At 43.1% G+C, this 23432-nt stretch overlaps 1 protein-coding gene across 6 annotated transcripts in view; it reads left to right on the top strand.

Annotated features, from left to right (window-relative positions):
* The window catches only part of CYP19A1 (cytochrome P450 family 19 subfamily A member 1), a 120052-nt gene that overhangs the window by 55866 nt on the left and 40754 nt on the right, over positions 1–23432 (top strand). The window contains exon 2 of one of the 6 annotated variants that reach the window (XM_077881098.1): positions 3957–4198. The exons of 4 other annotated variants lie outside the window; for them this stretch is intronic. The gene's annotated coding sequence lies outside the window, so the exon portion shown is untranslated. Of the gene's footprint in view, positions 1–3956; positions 4199–18175; positions 22771–23432 lie in introns of those variants that run through there. One more of the 6 variants, XM_077881096.1, reaches the window with a different exon arrangement.

Here is a 23432-nt window from a genome sequence, read left to right as displayed (position 1 = left end):
CCATCTGTACCTTGTTTGTTTTTTCAGGTACCCAGGAGTTAAAGATTTAACTAAATGTCTTTCTAGAAAATTGGAGCTGGAGATGAGGAACAATTGTTTTTCATCTGTATCCCTTTGATTAGGACGCAGAATTATGAACCTACTGGGGGTACTCATGGGGTAGAAAATGGGGACGTTTTGTGAGAGTGAAATAAAAATCTCCCCGATTGAGCTTGGCAACATTACACAGAGACATCACAGATCCAAGCAAACAGACTTCAGAAAATTTCAGTTTCAATAAACACAAGTTAGGATGGTGATACTTTGTTTTTTATGAGAATTGCATGTGCCACTTTAAATTGGGAGGCTAGCTGAAATAAATCTTTAGAACCAGAGGGGACAGGGTATGCTGTCATCTTCTGAGAATCAGAAAATGGGATACTTTGTCTCAAAAACAGAGCTTGGCAATGGGTCCAGAATCAGGACAACCCCAGAAAATTGGGACTTGTTAATCTTCTGCTGAGAAAAGTCTCTTTATGATTACACTTGATTTAAAAGGCTGCTCATGACTTGTATTTCTGTTATTGCTAACAACTTCAGACAGAAAGAATTCCTTCTTGGTGGTTGTTTTGCTTGGAAGTTAGCAACTTGAGTATGTTAAGCTGAATTGCGGAAACTCTTTTTAAAGCAATGTAATACAAAAGAACGGAGAAAAACGTATAGCTTTGTCACTCAGAACTAACGATTGTATGTACCTGTAGCGTGATCATTATTGTAGAAACATGTTTGTGGCTTTAAGGAACTTGGGTAAATAACCAGAAGATATGGCTTTTGTTGGCTGTGTCTGAATACATTTCCAGTTTTAGGTATACCTTGGTCTCCTAAATATGAAGGGGAATTAAAATAAGCAAAGGTATGGTAACTGCAAGTGGCAGCTAAGTCATTGCAGTGTTCTTGAAGATTTTTCAAATCCAGACCCTTTATCTTTTGAGGTTTGTGTCATCTATGTTTTGTCTACGCATAAGGAAACAAAGAGCGCCGGCGGCACTGTAGAGCTTGTCATTTTGGCTGTCTTAACGAGCCATCTGATGAAGACGGACAAACGATGGCAGGATTTGAAATCTGCAATGAAATCCTCTGACTAGACTGGCCATTACAAACGAAGCCAACTCCTCCTGCTCTGTCGGGATTAGTTACTTCTGAGATAAACACACACACACACACACACACACACACACACACACACACACATGATCTCAGTATAAATCATAAATCGGGAAATCAAAAGTCTCTCCATTAGTGAAGGCTTCTTAGGAAAAAAACGGCAGTTTTAACTTCATGAATGAGAATTTCCATCATAAACCTTATTTGGTGTCTAAAACTCCTAGACAAAACTTGATGGCTCTTTTCCTTCACACCTTGCCTGGGATGGGGTTGGTAGGGGTGAGGGTTTATTGGGGGGAGGGAGGGTGACAGTAGGCAAACCCATTCCCAAACACTCGTGCTGCATGGGAGATCCATGCTGCAAACAAATCTGTCTACTCTGGACACCTGAATACCTGAATTGAAATGATTAGGCAGGAACTTGGTCAATTACTACTTTTAGAAGAAAAATTTTAGCCTTCCTAAATGAATCATACTGGGGATAATTTGGTCTTTCTCTAGTGAGAAGAAAGCAAGGAAAAAAAAAAAAAACTCTGGAGCAGCCACTGTGAGCTAGGCACTTTGTAACGTGCAGTTCTGTTTAATCCTTAAAGCAGTGGTACAAAGACACCAGCATCTCTATTTTACAAATGCGTAAACCAGGTTCATCAGCTTGCCGATATGCTACCTAAACAGTGAATGGGCACGCTGGGCTTTAAAGCCAGGCCTGGTCTGACGCCCCCCCCACCCCCAAGCCTCTGCACTTTCCTTGTGCCACAATGGCACCAGCAATTATTTTAAGCCGATATTTAAGTAGTCTGTAGTCTTAGTGAAGCAAAAGCTCTGAGTAGTTGGGCTGGCAGTGGAGATTCAGGTAACTTTTCACAGAAGAGACTCCTTAATGCCTGGTTCTGTTGACTGAGGTGACTCAGATACTGCATTTTCAATGTCTGCCACAGGCTCTGAACTGGAGGTGAGCACTCACCTGGGCTGCGGCAGTGGAGTGGTGGCCACTGGGCATGTCGCCATTCCTTGCCATGATGCACATCCCAAATGAAGTGGGATGTAGGACTCCTTGAGGTACATTTTCTGTGAGGACAGAGCCTGAGATGGGGCTCTCGGTGGGGCATCCCCACACCACAACAGTTAGGGACTGCACAGGTAGAGAGGAAGCCAAACCAAGATCCTGAATGGGTCAAGCAACCTGCCACCAAGTTAAGGTGGCAGAGAAGAGGACTCAGGTGTGGCTGGAGCCAGGCAGAGGGGTGCGGGTGTGTGTGAAATCATGCTCTAGAAAGCAGAGCTTTGCCCCAAGGACCTTGCTTCAAAATTACAAGATGACAGCGCCCTGTCCCCTCTGGTTCTAAAGCCTCTGGCTTATGCTGTAGCCCCTTCTTCAAGTTTCCCTAACAAAGGGATCAGTCTTAGAGAGATAAATCTTCTCTGAATCAGATTTTGGGTAGAAGTTTTGTAAAAGAATTCAGCCATGACTAGCCCCAAAACACAGCACCCTACACATCCCCATTTCTGTTGATCCTTGTATCAATCAGCTCAGAGACCAACACTATCTTGCCCAAAGGCAGAGAGTTTGTACAGATGGGACTCGAACTCAGGTCTTTTGATTAAAAACCCAGTGGCTCTTTCCTACAACTGGAAAATATGATGGTATTTATAGGCAGGCACATAACAGATTCTAAGTTGTTATATGGATCCAGAAAGGTTTGGAGCTGAAGGTGACATGACCTGAATGCATCCCTGGAGAAGGGACTAAACACATCAATAGGTATAAGAGGCAACCTTCCACTTCTTTTTCCAATCCCTCTCTGCTGGAGTATGCCTAAAGGGAATCCCTCCAACCATAAGTCAGAAGACTGGTGCACAGCTTAGGAAGTCTGAAAAGAATGCATAGTGATAGGTTTTATTTTTGTACAAAAAATACTTTTTGTGCAAAAGTATCCCAAGTAATGCACATGCCTCTATTTCCCTGGGTTCTTACACGCAATAAGACATGCATACACTCTTTGAGCTCCTGCCTTATGTGTGCTGCTACAACATACATGGTTGGCACATAAATGCCACATACCTACTATGGCCAGCACAGGTCAACCCCCCCCCCCCCCCGCCCAGTATAGTGCACAGAAAGTCTCTCATCTGGTATTCTTGGGTAGAAGAAGGGGGCCACTTGACCCATTTCCTTTCCTAAAAAACACATTTTTAATTTGAGAGCTGACTTAAAAATTGCTTACTTTATACATTATTGTGGAGATGAGGGGACCGAGTTGAATGATATGCCCAAGGTCTATGCAGCTAGTCATAATGAAGGACAGAGCTCAGTTCTCTTGACTCCCAGTCCAGTGCTCTTTCCTCTGTATCATGAAAAATGCTAACCCTAAAGGTGTGAGGGTACAAATTATTACCCCTAGTTTACAGATCGAAAAACTGAGGGCATAGCTCAGTTTAGGGACAATTGCCACTCTAAAAGTATAAAGATCATTAAATCCATGAAATTGATTTAACAGAGCTTCAGGATTAATCATTTTCATTCTTCCTGCAAGATACAAATATGCAGAGTTCAGTGTTACAGTGAACACAGTGGAGTGTTCAAAGGCTATTTAGCCTGTTGATAGTATTTCTCCCCCATGTGAAAAGTAAAGAAGGGGAAAGGAAAATAGTCTCCACTGTTAATGAAGCCTGGCATCCAAACAGAGTATGCATTTATGGAAGCCCTTAAAAAGATAAACCAGCATGTAGCTACGTATCAGAATTGTCACAGCCAAGCCCTACCCCAAAAATTAACAGTAGTCCTGTTGGGTCAAGATTTTATTTTCTTACAGATTACTACAACTCCCATAGTTGCATTTGATACTGCCTCAAAAGAGGCTCTAGCAAAAATACACTGACATCCACAAGCAAGTGTGAGAACTCTACAACTCTGACAACATTTCTAAAAACTTATTGGGAATATGTGAACTCACATGGATGGAGCTCTCTGTGCCAAGTTCTGTGCTAGGACCTTTACACCGGTTTTCTTTCGTTTCATGACTTCTGATGTCAGTATTCTAAACACATTCTCCAGGTGAGAAAGCTGAAACTCTTGTATTTAAGGAACTTGCTGAAAGGGCCAGCATCATAAAGTGGTGTTTATTTATTCAACATATGTTTACTGTATCTAAATGATGTGCCGCCTTGCAATGGACTAGATGCTGGTGATATAAAGTTAAATAAGACATGGTCCTTGTCTTGAAGAAGCTCACATCCTCATGATATTCATTTCATTGGGAACTTCTTCTCATCAGAGCTAGTTTAATAGCAACTAAGATATTTACAAGCGTATTCTAGAAGATTTACTCTAGAATACACATCTTGAAGGTGGAAAAGGTTAGAAAAGAAATCCTAGGATAGGAAAATAGAGGCCTAGGGTTTACAATGAGGGGGAAATTGAAGATTGGAAGAATGCTAGCATTCATGGCATGTAGAATAAAACAGGCCAAAGCATGCACAAGAGAATGATCAGGTCACATAAGAGGACCAGCAAAGCTTGAGTTTCAGCTCTTGGCTGAAAGAATTCCATGTTGAGCAATGGTATGAACAATGAAAGTGGTGACACAGGACACTGATAGATGACCTGAAACATCTGACAAAGGAGATCAGGTTTAGTGAATAGAAAATGGGGAGCCAATACAAAATCTGCTGGCGCAGGCTCCTGGCTTTTGACTATCACTAGATTGTAGATACCTGTGACAGAAAGCACCAGAGGAAAATATTCTTGTCCATGTATTATTGACCTTGGCCAAGGGATGCTACAGACTAGATCAGTCTTTTGATATCCTTGACTCAATCAAAAGTGAACTGATGTGGCCTTGGCCTGGGCAATAGCTGCAAAAGATAGAAGTCAACCCAAAACACGTTTGAAGCAAATGATGGGCTACGCTCACTTGGTGGTTTAATGGGAGGAATGAAGGAGAAAAGGAAACAAAAAGATGGTGAAATCCCTAGAAGTAGGAGAGATTAGGAATTAGCTACCCATTCAGGTAGAATTATGATCTTGTTTTCAATGAGGTTTAGATACTTTAAATGTGCCCATCCAAGTAGGGATATTTCCTTAGAAATGTTAACTATGCCCCCCCAAGGTACAAATCAGAAGGCAGATAGAAGGTGACCAGAGACTTTAGAAGAGAACCAGGAGCAAACTGGATCACTCTGTTCAAGATTTTCTGTGCTAAGGCAGCAGAAAAGTAAAAAATGCTTAGACTTGCAAACAGTCCATTAGATGGGTGAGAGAGAGGTCACGGACATTCTCAAAAAGCAACGTGGGTGGAAGAGGAAGCTGGGAAACCAGACTGGGTGTTAGGAACCCTGGGGGTGGAATACCAGAGCCTTGTCAGGCCTCCTAACCTGCAAGCCCATGTGCTAAATGAATGCCAACATGAGTCAGTCTAAAGACCTGGCTCTCACAGAAATCCAGTTTGAAATCTGTCTGCCTCAGTCAGCCTTAGGGATAGCCAGGTTGAGTCAGGTGGAAAGAGCATGAACTTTGGAGTCAGATAGATATATTTTAATCCTCCTGCAGACGGAAACCAACTATAAGACCATTTCAAGGAGATTTAATCACTTATTTCTTCACCTTTAAAAGGGAACCACTTCTACTTACCTCACAAGGTGTTTTTGTTTTCTTTTTAAAGATTAAAATGAGATAAAAGACATATAAAATATAAGGGGAGATGCTCAGTAAATACCAACTTCTCTGGAACAGTAGATTGTTCAGCTATGTTACTCAGAGTCTTGGAGCTCTTCAGGAGTTCCTTAAATCAGTTTTGAAGGTGGGGGGTGGGTTCTGGGAACGGAGATAGAAGCTAGTAGGAGGAGGAGCTCCAGCTACCCACACCCACTCTTACTACAGTTCTGGAGTCCCAAGAAAATTTTGTTTCAAAAGGTAAGAGGAGCAGAGACAAAACTACTGGCACTAGTATTGTAGCAAGGTTTCAGGATGCACAAGGTTGATATGCAAAATTCAATTGTACTCTTCTATATGAATAGCAATCAACTGGAAAATAATTTTAATTCTAATATAGAAGTCCCAAAAATCATAAAAATACTTAAAGGTAAGTCCAGTAAAAGATATCTAAGACCTCTATACTGAAAAGTACAAAACATTCCTGGGAAAAATTTAAGAATACCTAATAAATGGTGGTGTATATATACGATGTAAGGCTCAATACTGTTAAGGTAACAACCCTTCCCAGATTGTTTGTAGGGTCACTGAACTGCCAATTAAAATTCTGGCAGGCTTTTTCTTTTTTCCTTTTTTTTTTTTTTTTTGATAGAATTTTATAAGACGATTTCTAAAATTTATACAGAAATGCAAAGACCTAGAATAAACAAAGTATGTCATTTAAGGACCTTTAAGAAACAGGCAACATGACTGGGTTAGATATGCAAGAGATTTATAGGGGAAAAGACTGGGAAGGATAAAAAAAAAAAAAAAGAGGTAGCAAGAACAGGTATGGAAGCAGTCAGATCCCAATGCCAGTCTGACACCTGAGAGAGGGAAGGAAGAATTGTATGGAAAGGGTTTCAGGTCACACTAGTCCTGAAAAGGAGCTTTGGCCAGAGATGGGAATCCTCAACCAAAGATTTTCTATTGGAAGAGTTCTTCACTGCATGGGATGGGCTAGCACTGCATCCCCACTATACCTAGTCACTGGTTAGAAGCTACCCAGAGAAGTGGGCCTTTTTGTGAAATCAGTTGGGAATCCATGGGGGCAGGGCCATCAACTACACTCCCAACAGCACGTTTTTTTTGAAGGAAATCTAAGCAATGCACTTCCATTGGCTACCATGCAAAGTAATGTTTAAAAAGAACAGAGCTGGAGAATCTATTTTCCAACTTGCTAACCTCACCTTTTATATCTTAAGACTTACTGTAAAGCTACAGTAGCCAAAACAATTTGGTATTGAGAAAAAAATAAGCATAGATCAATGGAACAGAATAGAGAGTCCAGAAAGAGTCCCACACATATATTGACAATTTTTAACAAAGATACTGAGGCATTTTCAACTGGGAAAGGAAAAACTTTTCAACAAATGGCACTAGATCAACTAGATATCCACAAAGTGGGAATTTATCTCACACCATACAGAAAAAAAGAAAAAATAACTCAGCATGGATCAGTGACCAAAAAATAAGATCTAAAACTATTAAACTTCTACAAGGAAACAAGAGAAAAAATCTTTGTGACTGTGGAGTGGCAAAGTTTTCTTAGAGCACACACAAAAAAGCAGGAACCATAGTAAAAGAAAAACTTTTGATAATTGGGCCTCATCAAAAATGAAAAACTTTCTATCTTGAATAGACATCAGGAAAATAAAGCAGATCACAAACTAGGAGAAAATATTTGAAACACATATCAAAGAACTTGAATCCAGAATGCAGTTTTAAAAAATCTTTTGAAATTCAGTAAAACAAACTAATTTTTATTTGTTTGGTTTTTAGAGAGGGAGATGAAGAGAAGCAGAGGAAGGGGAAGAGAGAGAATCCTAAGCAGATACAACTCAGATCTTGATCCCACAAGCCTGAGATCATGACCTGAGCCGAAATCAAAGAGTCAGATACTCAACCAACTGATCTATACCCGGGTGCCCCAAGACAAGTCAATTTTTAAAAACAGGGAAAGTATTTGATCAGACACTTCACAAAAGAAGATATATGAATGGCCAGTAAACTACTAAAAATTGTTCAAAATAATTAGTAATCAGGCAAATGCAAATTAAGACCCCAATCAGATATTTCTAGAACGGCTACAATTAAAAGACTGACACATACCAAGTGTTGGTGAGAATGTGAAGCAATTGGAACTCTCATATACTACTGGTGGGAATTGTAGGGATACTTGGGAGGTCATTTAGTAGTTTCTTAAGAAGTTAAACACCTATCTACCATACAACACTCTTGTATACTAGTGTTCATAGCCGCCCGGACAGGGAAAGAAACCAAATGTTCATTAACAAGTGAATGGATAAATAGTGGTTTAACTATGCAATAGGGTCCTACTCAGCAACATTAGGAAACAAACTATTGATATGCAAAGCAACATGAATGACTCTCAAAATCAGTATACTGTGTGAAAGAAGCCAAACAAAAAAGAGCACAGACTGTACAGTTACACTGCTATAAAAATCTAGAAAATGCAAGCTAACCAAATAGTGACCGGAAGCAGATCAGTAGTTGTTTGGGGATGGGGTGGAGGAAGGAGGGATGGATTACAAAAGGGTGATGGAAATGTTATCCTGACTCTGGCAGTGAGTTTGTATGTGTATACACATATGTTAAAACTCGTAAGACTATATACTTTAAGTATTTGAGGTTTATTGTATGTCAATTATGCCTCAGTAAAGTGGTTTTAAAGGGATGGAGGGAGATGGGATCTGATGTAACCAATGCACCCCCCCCCATACGCTAAAACAGTTTGAACGGTGTCCTAGAAGACACCTTAGGGAGCAGTGAGTCTGCTACTTTGCTCTTTCCCCTTTTATTTAGTGTGGACGCCTCCCTCAGGCTGGGGGAGGGAATGGGAAGGAGGCGCAATGCCTAGTGCCACCAACCAGCTGTGGCGTTAAAACTCCCTTGAGACAAATACCCACCATTTGCTTCAATGTGGATGGAACTGGAGGGTATGATGCTGAGTAAAGTAAGTCAATCGGAGAAGGACAAACATTATATGGTCTCATTCATATGGAGAATATAAAAAACAGTGAAAAGGAATAAAGGGGAAAGCAGAGAAAATGAGTGGGAAATATCAGAGAGGGAGACAGAACACGAGAGACTCCTAACTCTGGGAAACGAACAAAAGGGGTAGTGGAAGAAGAGGTGGGCAGGAGGTTGGGGTGACTGGGTGACGGGCACTGAGGGGGGCACGTGATGGAATGAGCACTGGGTGATATACTAGATGTTGGCAAATCAAACTCCAATAAAAAAATAAACACAAAAAAGAAGTAAAACTACTTAAGTAAAAAATACAAAAACAAAAACAAAAACAGAAATCCTCCCTTGAGCAGGAAGGGGGATCAGACAGGCCAGCTGCCTGGGCAGTCAGTCGGTCAGTCAGTCTGCAGTCGCAGAGGGCTCAGCATCCAAGAGGGGCACCCGCTGGCAGGTTTAGTGCTCTGCAGTCACCGTATGGGAATTCTTAACAATTTTATCTTTGAACGTGTAAGTGAAGTCCAGTGGGAACCTGGCTGGGTCTTAGCTCATGCAGGGCCACCTCTTCTGTGGCTTCCCTGGGAACAGGGACGAATCCTTTGCTGCCTGATCCAACTCCTCTCTGCCCGGCCCAGCGGACACTGCTGCCCTCTGCCTGGCAGTGGCCTGGAGCTGAGGGGATCGGGGCTGGGTGCACAGCCAGGGGACTGAGTCACAGAGTGGGGGCCCCTGGGCAGCTGTGAGAGTCCACATTTGCCCATCGAGGATCCCTGTGCCTGAGGTAGCACAATATTAAATGGTAAATAAAAGACACCAGGACAGAAAGAAAGACTTCAAAAGGAAGGAAAAGTCCTTTTGCCTGCTTTCTGAACAAGGAAGGGGCTCTGCATTTCCATTTTGCACTGCGCTCTGCAAATTCTGTGGTTCAGTCCTGGCTGCAGATCACTGCAATCCTGGCTGCTCCAGATCACTGCACTTCCCCACCCTGCCCGGCCAGGGGCTCCAGCTACTGATTACCACAAGGAGAGAAGTTGGGCTGATTCTGCTCCAGGAAGCTTTCCCTGGTGCCCGTCAGGGGAAAGATTTGGCTCAACTCACCCTGCCCAGGAGTGACAGAGACCAAAGTGACACCCTGCCCAGGAGTGACAGAGACCTTGTGATGGAGAGTCTGGAATGGAGGGCAGACTTGCCCTCCAGAGTAGTCAGGGTAGAAGAAGCAAGGCAAGTCCTGCTCTCTCATTTGATTCTTCTGGTTAGAGTCCTCCCTGTTCTTTGATTTCCTCTCCAGTGTAGAATAAGGGTGAAAGTCCCAATTTGTTGTTTTGAAAAAAGTAACCATGACAACAGCTGAGTCCACAGAGAGTAGTAAAATGCATCAGGCTCACTTTCAATGCTGTGCCTTTCCTTCCAGAATGAGTGCACCTAGTCAGACAATGATCCAGCTACAACAAAAGATCAGATCTTAGAGAAATTTCATGTGTCCTGGCCCATCGCGGATTAGTGGCCCTACCTCTTTCATTTGCCAGTTCTTTGCCTGCAGCTTTTTCCACGTAGTCCAGGGCAGGTTTAGAAAGCTTATTCTAAAAGGGCCAGAGCAGATATGAGCTCTTTTTAGGAAACATGCCCTTACAAGTCTGTTAAACTCATGGATTTAGAAGGAAAAATACACTTGGGAAGTTCTATTAAATGAGTCAAGGCATGACAGAAATTTTGGACTAATCCTTGACTCCACAGGTTAGAGAATGAACTAGAAGTCTTATCTACCTCCATCTCTGTGAGGAGGGAAGGGCTTTTCCTTCCCCCTGGTGGGGAGGGCCTCCCACCCAGCCCTTCTCGGAGGCAGGATGCAGCAGGATGATCTGTGAGGGCATTGGCTGGAAGAGAGCAGGTCTGCATCTTTAACTCTGTCACTGATTAGCTGTGACACCTTGGGCACATACAGTTTAACCTCTTAAGATATGCCAACATTTGCCACTCTATCAGCACACGAACAAGTGCCTTTTAGTGAGAGGAAAACATCGTGAGCATAATGTGACATAACGTGACATGTGAGAGCATTATCACACATTCCTCTTTGCTCTTTTCTGCTGAGCCTGGCAGGATAGGGTTGGATCTGGCAGGTTTTTGCCCAGTTAAAAAGCTAAGTCTTCCTCACCTGAGTCTGGGCTGTGCATGTCGGGTCAGATTTACCAGAGGCAACAGAGGCTTAGTGCACCTTTGCACAAAGGAAACCCACGATTTTTCTTGGTGTTAGGGGAAACTAGATTTGCATTGTCTCTGAGGCCATCACTAGGTTTATCAAGCCTGGTCAGAGTCACTAACCCGTAGCCTGGCACTCGGCCTGTTGGGCATCAGGATACCTGAAGCTCAGAGAGCTACAAAAGGTCAGGCAGGTAATGATCAGAAGTAAGGGAAGGTGCCTGCCCCTTCGAAAGGAACAACAGACTATTGCCACAAGGGAATGTGAGTCCAGTGTGGTCAGATCTTCTGAATTTTTCTCAAGACAGGCCTGAAAAAAAAAAGACAGGCCTGAAATCTGGACTTTGAACATTTGAGATATTCAGAATTTTTACATAACGGCAGCAAAAGCACATTTAAAGCCCAGCATAAGCCAAAATGAGACTGGTCAGCAGGGTGAATAAGTTAAAGATAGAAGTTTCAGGGAAGGCAGGGACATAGGGCAAGAGGCTGTCCGGTGCCTGCTTCCTATAGACAGCCACCTCCTCCAGGCTGCCCAGCTCCTGCCTCAGCTTCTCCTTTACCCTCCTCCCTCCTGCCTGAGGAGATTTCATCCCTCTGGGGGAGGTGGAGATGAGAAGCCTTGCTCAGATAAGCTGTGCCTTTCCCCAAAGCTACTCGTGTGGCCAGTCCTTGCCTACCCCTACAGGGCCTGGATTTTGAAACTCAAAAACCAGGAAGATATTTTTTCCCCCTCTATGTTCTGCTTCTCTGAGGCAATGAAAAATCCTCAGCTGACTCACTAAGGAGGGGGCCTGAAGAGTGATGAGCTAACACTGGCTAGCCTGCCCCCACCCCAGGGCCTACACTGATGGAGGAACATCACATACACAATCTCAAGAGGAGGTTCCCCAAAAGGGGATGGTGTGCTTGGGAAGTTAGGACTAGTTTGGTATGGCTGGTTGCAGTGTAGGGCACATGGCAGGGGAGGAGGAGACTGGAAAGGCTGATGAAATAGGACTTAAAAAATTTTTCTTTCACTGGTTCAGATGTCTGATTACTTCTGTTATTTTTGTGAAGTTCCTTTGTAAAGTTGGTGACTAATCCTTCCTCCTGTTTGGTGTAATTTATCATCTATGCACTTTGAAGTGACACAAAGAGCTTCCAAAACCATGATTTGGAAACCATGCACATCATAATTTGGGTGGTCTGGACCTCTACGACGTATCCAGAACTGCTACAGGTGTGCACTCCTCTGAGGGTATTAGGTGCTGCCAGACGTCATGGAGTGGTATGCCACAGCTGTCACTAAACTTTGCTGTTCCTGGAACTGCTACTATTTTCTGCCTGCCCTCTACCCCCTCCAGCTTCCTTTCCCTATTTCCCTTGGCTCCAGCAACTCCTCTTCTTCCCTAGTGACCTTTCTAGCTCTGTCTCTGCACCACAGTTGGGCTGATGTCTGAAGACCCTGTTTTCCTGTGTGCCTGCCCAAGTAAAGGATGTGTTTCCAATCATCAATCTCCCAGTGTCAGCGTGGGGAACTGGGGTTGGTGTCTTCTAGAGTGTTGCCTCTGGACCTTTTTGTTTGTTTGTTTGTTTCTTTCTTTCTTTCTTAAAGATTTATTTATTCATGGTGGTGGCGGGGCAGAGACACAGGCAGAAGGAGAAGCAGGCTCCATCTGGGAGCCAACACGGGACTCGATCCCGGGTCTCCAGGATCGCGTCCTGGGCCAAAGGCAGGCGCTAAACCGCTGAGCCACCCAGGGATCCCCTGGAACCTTTTTGTTTCTAAAGAGCTGAAACCAGCTTGAGGTTCACAGCATCTATACACTCACCCTGTCTCCCCTAGTCACGGAAGCCTTTAGTCTCTTTCTCCATTTCTTCCTCTCTACCTCATCATTTGAAGCAGCTAAATGTCCCTGTGGCTGATAAAGGCCACCAACACCCTGGCTGCAGCGCTGCATGACACTTGCACCTTGAGTGACCGTCTCCCTCCACCTCAGCACAGTCCCAGGGGCACAGCAGGGATCTTGGCGTCATTCCAATCTGCACCTCCTCTGAAATCAATTCTCTTGCCACATCTTCCAGCTCCTTTGCTCAAGTGCCCTCACTGTGAGATCTCCACGCCAGCGGTCCCTCCACTTTCTCTCTCCGTGAACCTCCTCCTGTCTTTACTTCCTTCGCATCTACCTGAGAGGCAGTAGTTCTTCCCAGGGTACCCTAAATGGATTACTTCTACTTCACCCCTTGGTGGAAAGTGCTCTTGCTGGGGTCCTAATAGCTTCCTTATTTTATCAGTACAAAAACTATCTTCATCTGACTTGACCTCCAAGCAGTATTCCATACAGTTAACCATATCCTTCTTCTTGAAACACTCTCTCCTCTTGTCTTTGGTGATAAAATGCCATTTCTTCATTATACCCTCTATTTTTTTCCTTAGGATTCTTTGCCTGTTCTTCCTCCTCCCAAATACTGAATTCTTGAGTTTTTGGGAAGCTTCTCTCATACCAGAGTTGCCAATCCTTAGGCAATGTCAGCTTTTCCCAACACCATAAATGCCACCTCTAACCTGGTTTATTATATTTTCTGAATCCTCACCTTTTCTACCACAGAACTGTAATTAAGTACTTACTTGAGTGATTATCTGAATACTATTTGTTTCTCTTACTAGAACTGTAAGCTTCCTGAGGGTGGGCAATAATGTCTTCTTTGTTCACCTCTATAATCCACTGGGCCAGCTCAGTGACTGAGCTTCACTGCTGACTGCTACTCAATGGGACCCCACTCTGCCTGCCAAAAGGGAAAGCAAACATCTGATTTCCTTGGATTGTCTAATAGTCAGAATGTGTCACCGCAGTCTGTTCTCCAGATTAAGTATGCAACCATTCTTTTCTTTCTTGCAGAACAGGAAGTCTAGATGTTTTCTTTTGCCCAACATAGGGGAATCTTGTATAAATAAAAGTAAAACTAGCACTGAGGAGTGGGGGAGGTCTTAAAAGTTTTTAAGCAGGGATAGCCCGGGTGGCTCAGCAGTTTAGCGCCGCCTTCAGCCCAGGGCGTGATCCTGGAGACCCAGGATCTGGTCCCACATCAGGCTCTCTGCATGGAGCCTGCTTCTCCCTCTGCCTATGTCTCTGTCTCTCTTGTGAATAAATAAATAAAATCTTAATAAAAAGTTTTTAAGCAGAGCTGAGCTTAAGAGACGGTGAGCTCTACAATTTGAAAAGCTATCAGCAGAAAGGAGGAAGAATTGGTTGAATTCTGGAGAGAAGAGGGGTAGGGGGATTTGTGTGACTCTGTCCCAGGGGAGAATTGGGGAAAGCCTTAGCTCACAGCTGGCATTGAGAATAGAGACGAAGGGGAGAGGTGAGACTTGCAGAGATAAAATAGCAATTGAATACAGGGGTGGGATGGTGGGCAGTGAGAGATTGCCCAGAACCAGAGGATTCTAGTATTTTGCCCATCACCCACTTCAGTGGCCCGTCACACCCATGCTGTCGTCTCTCCTTGGAAGGACTTGCCCCACACTTCCCTCCTTGGAATCCTATTCCTCCATCATGATCTCTCTGAAGCACTCCTTGGTTACCCCAGGAAGAATGACTCCCTCTCATTACCACAGCACTTTGTTCAAATGGTAAATGTTACTGCTGGTTATGTATAACACAGGTGCTTTTGTAGTTGACTGTATCAAGGCATTGCGCCATCTGTGATGAACTAGCTAGTTCAAACTGAAACACTTGCCAATAAAAAAATTAAGAGAAGCATATTTACTATCTTTATTTCCTTGACTTATAATTAATCAAAAATATCTCTTACATCAAAGTTCTGGTGGGGTGTGTTACTGCTAATTACTCATTTCTTTGACAAGATTTCTATTTGACAAGATTTCTATAAAGGTTTTGGCCTATCCTAGCCTGCTCCTTACTTTGGTTTCAGAGTCAATAACCTCTTAACTCCAGAATAGCCTGACATACCAACTCCAGGCTTCTAAATGATGCTTATATTCTGAAAACCCATGGTAATTGCTCTCCAGCTCAGCTGGTTCAAATTAACCTCTTCTCAAACTATCTGTGCACGTGCGTGCTTTAGCAATTTAGCCTTTTTAAAGGGGCCAGACACTTTTAGTCACACTGGACGCATATTATAACATGGTTTAACTCATATATACTTCTGGATTGATTTACACAGACTTCCCCATATTTAATGCTTCTCCTAAAATTTCCCAACCCTTTAGGACCAATGCCTTCCAAGAAAATGATCAAAATACATCGGAATTCGTATCATACACCATTGCCAAGAGCACTCTGCCATCTAGTTCCAGCAGAATCCTAATGATTTCACAAGACCAGGAAGACTGCCTCCTTGTGAGACAGTTAGTTCCCCATTCCCATCTCTTTCCTTTGATCAGAGTCAATCCCTTTGCTGTTCTACTGTCATAATTTGCATACTCCTCTCCTGTGGAGTTTATCACATAAAGTTTTCTTGCTATTTTTATTCGTATTCATGTCTTTTTCTCTAGCTGTATCAAAAGCTCTTTAATGGCACACACAGTATTCTTTTAGTGTCCTTCCTACCTGCCCCCCCATACTGGAAGCTTAATACCATGCTTTGCACCTAATTGGAGTTCAGCATTCTAGAAAAGTCAATAAATGAGTCATAAATATAATTTGGGTCATTTTTGCCACAAAATGCATCACCCGTCTTTGCCCACATAGAAAGTCCTCAGCCACGTTTCTGCCTACTTCTACTGGCTTCCTATAGTTTCTCCTCATCTGTCTGGGATTTCCCTCTACCTCTAGAGAGCTTTCCAATCTGCTCCCTCTTTTAAGTCATTTTTAAAGCTTTTTAATAGGGCTAGTTCCAGGGTTTAGCATTTTTCCATTTGGAGAATTGTCCTACGACTCCTGGTTTCTCCAATTATTCCTGAACTTAAGCATTTGCTAGAATCTGATCCTTATGCAATGAATTCACCATTATTTTTCACTTTTTTTGTTTGTTTGTTTGGTGATTATTTGACTATTTAACAGATGTTCTGGGGGATAGTAACACTAAGTCTTAACTCTCCCTATCATGATTCTCTGGGTACTTTTACTACTGAGTCCCTAGCTCCTCTAGTGATTACATCATCCTCTAGATGGTGAGAAGGCACGGATCATTAGCCCCATTTTACAGATGTACAATCTGGGGCTAGGAGAGAGATTTTGTGATTGCTACAGCTTATAAATCATGGTAGGGTTTGCGGGTGGGGGGTTCCTTAAACTCACAGCTTCCTAAGTCTTTTCTCACTTTCTCAAGCTTTTGTCAAATTTGTCGTGAGCAGCATTTGCTGTGGCTAACTTTGGTTCCTTGGACATTTAGTCATCTACTTAAGCTGGATGACCTCCCTACTTTTTTGGATTTGAACTCTTCTAACTGAATAAATCAGATTTACATTTTTAAGAGAAAACCACTCTTATAGTCCTCTTAGCTTTTGTAAATTTTTGTAACAATTTCAACAGGTCCTACCTTAGAATTCCAGGGAGCAAACACATAGACAGGTATTGAGCACCTCCTTATTAGCCCTCCTCTATGGTATGGGGTGGGAAACGGGGTGAGGAAGGAGTGTGGGGGCAGGAGGAACCGGAATCTAGTCCAAGACCCACCGAAAGGGAGCCTTTTTCCAAAGCCTATCATCCCGGATGTGGACTTTTCTAAATCACACAAGTGTGCTATACAGGCTGATAGGGGTCCTGCTGGGAAGTGACTGGTGAGAGAGGCACAATAATTTACAATTTAGTCTGAGAATCAAATCACATGCTTAAAATAAGCCTCTAGGTTACAATGCGATGAAGATATGTTAGAAATGTCACCGAAGCAGTACACTCAAGTGCTGACCGTGGTCGTGGGCAATAAAGAACACAGGTGGGAGAGGTGACTGGGGAGATAATGGAAAGCTTTCTGGAGAAGAGGCAGTAATTTGGAAAGCATGCAATCCTGCTAAAAGGAGGAGAGCATAGTTCCATCCCGACAGTCCCATCTAGAGTCCTACCTAGTGCCTGCTCAAGGAGCCTCTGGTCCTTTGGAAGTAGGTAGGATATGTAATGTTAGCTACCAGTACAAAGCAGAGGAGAGAGAAGAAAACAAGAGGAAGTAGAGAGGATAAAAGTATGCTTCTGAGCCACACTGCCTGGATCTGAGTCCTGTTCTACCACTCAGTAGCTCAGTGAACTTGGGAAAGCTTCTGCTAGTTTCTGGACTTCAATACTAGTGCCTATCTCCTAGAGTTGGTATAAGGATTAAGTGAGAATACCACCTACAAAGTGCTTTGAACAGTGCTAGGCACACAGTAAGTGCTTAATAAGTGTTAGCTATTATTATTTACATTTACTGATATATACACATATGCATGCACAAAATGCCTGTTGTGATCTACAAGTAGGATTAGGATGCACAGATTGAGAGTATAGTCTAAGAGATACCACAAAAGGGAAAAAGGGCTTGACTTTCGTATCGCTGCTGTTTTTATATGGTTTAGCACTTTGGTAGTGTTTGGAATAAAATACTGTAGTGAAAATGGTGCTATTTGAGACTGACCTCAGTGCCCTGGGATTAGGCACTGGAGCACAGTGTCTAAGAAGCCAAGGCCTCTATTTGGATTTCCTCATGCTCTGGCATGGAGGCAAAGCTCCTGTTGGCCACCAACCCAAGAGTCAATATTCTTTTTGAGCTCTGCACCCTTCTCAGAGCTGTTTGTGGTTCAGACCCTGGAGGTCAGGGAAGACGAACTCCATTGACAAGGGAAATTTCCAGAGTGGCTCTCCTCACCCTCACAGAATCACCCACATGCTCTGCCCTTCCCTGGATTGAAGGCCACACAGAAGCCTGTTATTACATTTATACCTAAGTTCTACACTTGGCAACATCTGGACTCTTGGGCAGGTTACTTCATCTCTCTAAGCCACATATGTAAAATGGATGTAAGAGTAAAAATCTTTATGGGACTGGTTGTGAGGCTTAGATGTAGTAAGGTAAAGCTTGGTGTTCAAAGGTAGCCATTAGGGGATCCCCAGGTGGCTCAGCAGTTTAGTGTCTGACTTTGGCCCAGGGTGCAATCCTGGGGTTGCCGGATCGAGTCCTGCATCAGGCTCCCGGCATGGAGCCTGCTTCTCCCTCCTCCTGTGTCTCTGCCTCTCTGTCTATCATAAATAAAAAAATAATAAATCTTTTTTTTTTTTAAAAAGGTAGCCATTATAATAATAGGTCCAGTCACTGTAGTGTGATGCTGCAGGCAGAGAAGTGGCTGCTTCTGCAAGTACATTGGAGAATCACATTAAGGGGATTATAAAATTTATTGCCTAAACTGGAGCACTTTGAGAGTAAAGGGAGTGCTATTAATAATGACGCAGGGACAATAGGCATAATTGGGACTGTTGGGGGCAGAACAGTCCATGAGTGTCTAGCCACTGCCCACCCCTCATCTCCAACGCCAAGCTACCCTACTATACATCTTTCTTAGATGTATACATAGTTCTTAGTTGAGTATTTTTCTTCTTCTTGACATCTTTGTCTTTTGACAGGTATTTATTTTACCATTAAGGTTGACTATCACTTATTAGGGAATGAATATGTGTTAGCCCTTGTATTAGGTGCTTTAAGTAAATGAGATATAAAATCCTCACCAACCATGACAGAAGGTAGGTGCTACCTCCATCACAAAGCTATGGAATCCGAGGCTCAGGGAGGTTAAGTAACTTGCCCAACCAAGGTTACACGTCTATTAAATGGTATATTGGGGATTTACCACATAGGCCAAAGCCAGGCCTTTACTGGATCAGAAGTTTTAGAGGTGAGCCCAGAATGATTTCTATGCAGGGCCCCCATGCCCACCCTCACCTGCTGGACTTATGGGGTGGATGCCAAGGTGAATGAATATCTTCCTCTCCTATAAATGAAAATTTCCAAACCCTCAGGTCAGAGAACTGGGCTAAATAACCAATGACTGTTATCTTGATTTTCACAGAAATGGGAGTTTCATAAATAGAGGTTATTGAACCTGCTCCTGGATTCTTTGTAAATGGAATTGTGTGTGGTTTTCATAAGACCTAAAGATTACACAGCTAAGCTGGTAACAGATTTTATCTTTATTTTCTCTATTTTAAAATTCCTAGGGTGGTGGCAGGGATGGAGAGCAGTTTCTCTAGGCCCGGTGCCTTTATCGATAAGCTATACAAGAACACTTCTTTCAGGAATGCCTACTTTGGATTCTGCTGTGGTGATACAGATATACTGCCTCACCCAATAAGTATCTGTTGGTGGAAAATATTAACTCTGAATGTCTAGTTCCATGTGAGCAAAGTTAGGGCTCTCATAAAACAGAAGAATAACACTCAAAATTCAGCTGAACCATTCGGGCCACTTTATCATTTCTGGGGCCATAATTTCCAGGAGGATGGTTTCCATGGTGTGAGGAAATGACAATTTCCTATAGCGCTGGTGTGAGTGTGAAAAGAGCTCTTTGGAAAACACCTTACTCATCCATCTTAACAGAGCCTGTCACCTCCAGGGTGCTTTTCCAGAAGTAATCTCTACCTACACCCATGTCCTAGCTAGTGGAGTGTTCCTCTGCACCCCTTAGCTGGTTTCTTAGGACCCACATTAGCAGCTTCCATGTAGAACTTGGGATTGATAGCAGGCAAGTCACAACTTTTGTCTCAGCTCAACTTGGGCCTTGGGGACTGTTTCTATCCATGGGGTTAAAGGAGTGGAAACACCAGAAACCCTCCCATCCACTCGTAAGCATAACAAACTGAAAATGAAATTTCATTTCAAAATACTCCATTGAGTAAAGATTCGTTTGAGTTACTGGGTTTTTATGGGAGACAGGGATCCCTCATTGTGTCCCTGGTCATGAGTGACTTCAATGAGAAATGGTGGAAGTTGATTCAAGTGAGCCCACCTGCACATGGGGCCAGTCCCCCACTTCACTCCCCCAATGAGTCAGGAAACCATGTAAGAATGTACAGCCCAGCTGTTCCAGAGACCCTCAGCACAAATAATGTCTGCCCTCAATTACTGGAATAGTGCCTGCATAATTTGGAAAGAAGTTTTCCTACTTTTGGTAGAGCATTGTCTTCTTAACCATGAGAGCATTTGTACACACTGTTCCCTCTTCCCTAGAATAAGTCACCCCTTTGCCATTCTTTCTCCTGGAAAATATTATCTTTGAGATTGAGCTTAAGGGGCACCCGACCTCATCTGGGGAATATGGAAGAGGTTTTCTGTTACATACTCCTATAGGACCCCACGTGCTCCCTCCGATAAATCTCATCTCAATTTTATGCTTACTAGTTCAAGGCCTGCCTTCACTACTAAGGTCATGAGCTCTAGGGACCAGGCCTGTCAACCATGTTCCTCTGGTGCCCATCACTTGGCGTGACACCTAGAACAGAGACCCCTGGTGAAGGAGTGGACTCCTTGGGAGAATGTGTCTCTTTCACTGGCTGTGGCAGTTCAGAGCCTTGCAGGGATCCCTGGAATGCTTACCTGAGGCTTTTTCTCTCTTTCAAGGGACGCTAGATTGTTCATTTCTGCTTGGCTCCTAAACTCCAAGAGAGTTAGAAGGAGCCTCAGGCAAAATCCTGCCTGCCACTTGTACTCTATCACAGTTTAAGCAAATATTTCACCTAAGTTATCTCAAGGCAAAGAAGGCTGTATTATCTCCATTTTACTGGGTAGGAAACTGAAGGCTCAGATTGGTGTAGTAACTTGCCTCAAGTCACACAGTATGGAGCAGAACTATAAAGTACTATTCTCCACTATGACAAACTACATTAACAATATAATATCATAAAAACTATAACAATGATGATTGTTTTACTTCCAAGTTCCAACTGGTCACAGAGCATTCAGGGCCTTTTGCAACCTGCTTCTACCATTTATGAAGGATTCACCCATTGCCTTGTTCCAAGTTTACCCTGCCTCACAGAAATGTTGATTATTTTATTATATTTCTCACACCTGGCCAAAATCTCTCACGTTCTCTATTCCATCCACTCTTGGAGAAGCCATTTTTATGTGCTTGCATTTCTGCTTCTTTTCCTTCCAGCTAGGTCACTGACCTCCATGTCTAGCTCATACTTGTTATTCTGGGTCTCTAAAGTATAGCTCTCTTTATTCTTTGTCCCCTGCTGCCTCCTCTGTTTACCATATCCAACTCTGGGCCCTCCTTGGGTGAAGTCCAGAGCAACTCTGACATCAATGATACTGCCTTATTGTCACATGGCTCTGACCTCAGAGCCATGAGACTGATGGTAACTATTATATCCAACACTACAAGACCAAACAGATGATACTCCTATGCAGCCTACTCATTTCAATGATATAAGGCAAAACATCTCCAGAGCCCCTTCTTTGGAATTGCTTTCAGAAGTCTGAGGCACTGGACTTTTAATATCTTCAGTAAACTTCTGGTTCAAGATGTGGATGAAGCACATGCCTTTCTTTGTCATTCCAAATCTCTGGAATTGATAGAGAGGATACATATTTTTTAAAGATTCTATTTATTTATTTTGATAGAGGCGGGGGGGTGCAGAGACACAGGCAGAGGGAGAAGCAGGCTCCATGCCGGGAGCCCAACGTGGGACTCGATCCCGGGACTCCAGGACTGCGCTCCGGGCCAAAGGCAGACACTAAACCGCTGAGCCATCCAAGGCCCCGAGAGGATATTTTTAAAAAAGATTTTATTTATTTATCCACGAGAGACACACACACACAGAGGGGGGTGGGAGGCAGAGATACAGGCAGAGGGAAAAGCAGGCTCCATGCAGGGAGCCCGACGTCGGATTCAATCCCGGGTCTCCAGGATCACACCCTGGGCCAAAGGCAGCACTAAACCACTGAGCCACCTGGGCTGCCCAGATATTTTTAAAATCTATAGCTGAACTACAAAACAAGAAGGGAGCTCCCCTTGGGCCAGAAATTCTGAAAGTACAAAAACTGATGGGATCAACACTATAGAGGAAAATATTCAAATACACACAGAAAAGTATTCCTAAAAAGGCCAGACAAAACCAAATGGGGCTCTGTACATGGAGAAGGGTACATTATGAGAACAGGAAGAAACTAGGGGCAACAAGCAGATTGAGGAACTGGCTTCAGGAGTACCTGTATATCTCCTTCCCCCTTATCAAGCAGCAGTGAGATAGGGGCTCTTTCCAAAGAAGATATTGGCACAAGGAGTGGGAGCTGGAGATGTAGAGTACATCCAAGCCCAGAAGCCTAACTCCAAGATATTCTGATTAATGGCATGTTTCACCCCTTTCTCACTCTTCCTGTAAACAGCCTGTAATACAAACTGCACCAAAACATCCTGTTTCTTCTCTTCCTCTCCCAAAATGTGGACAAATAGAGGCAGCTGGATGACTAACTTGAAATTTCAGCCACAAATTAATTAAGCGCATAATTAAAACTCACCAAAATCTGATGAATGCTAACACCATGAGAGGAAGTCACAAACTAAACAGAAGAGTTTGCACCAGAGGAAACAGACTTAGTGATCAATGAAAACAAGGCCCTATAATACATTAATAACAGCCTCAGAGACATCAGCAGATCTTGCCATCCATAAAGAAATTAACATATAATGGACATTAATATTTTGATTTTTGAAATGAAAATCTGAATAGATGGACTGAAAAGCCAAATAACAGTTGAAGAGCTGGGAGACTCAATCAAGAAATCACCTCAGAATGTAGCACAAAGAAATAAAGAGATGGGAAATATGAAAAGAACAGGTAAGAAACATGAAGAATGGATCCATAAAATTCAAAACTTGTCTAATTAGTATTCTAGGAAGCAAAAACAGTGAGAATGGAGGAGAGACAACAACCAAAGAAATATTATCCAAGAATTCCATAGAAATTAAGGGGACTGCCTGAATTCTCAGCAGTATAAGAGTCACATACAGATATCTCAGTGGGCCAATTCTTCACTCACCAGTGATAGACTTGATTTGGGAAGCAGTAAAAGATCATTTGAAGCCAAGTGTGGTGGAACGAATGATCAAACCCAGTGCTTGTTGACAATGAGCTGTAAGTTAGATATGAATTCAAAATATTTTTTCTTTTTTTTAATAATAAATTTTTTATTGGTGTTCAATTTGCCAACATACAGAATAACACCCAGTGCTCATCCCGTCAAGTGCCCCCCTCAGTGCCCGTCACCCTTTCACCCCCACCCCCCACCTGCCTCCCCTTCCACCACCCCTAGTTCGTTTCCCAGAGTTAGGAGTCTTCATGTTCTGTCTCCCTTTCTGATATTGCCTAAATATTTTTTCAAGGCTCACAAATTAGTTCTGAACATGCCTGCCTCTAGTATTAGCACTCACAGATACAGTTTAGCTAGTAGAATTTTCTCTCTCTTCAATCCTTCCTCTAGTTTCCTAGGAGTATATGAA

This window comes from Canis aureus, chromosome 32, assembly GCF_053574225.1.
Source record: "Canis aureus isolate CA01 chromosome 32, VMU_Caureus_v.1.0, whole genome shotgun sequence".
NCBI classification, from domain to species: domain Eukaryota; kingdom Metazoa; phylum Chordata; class Mammalia; order Carnivora; family Canidae; genus Canis; species Canis aureus.
Note: the sequence above shows the minus strand (reverse complement) of the source record. Positions and strands in the feature narration are given on the sequence as shown.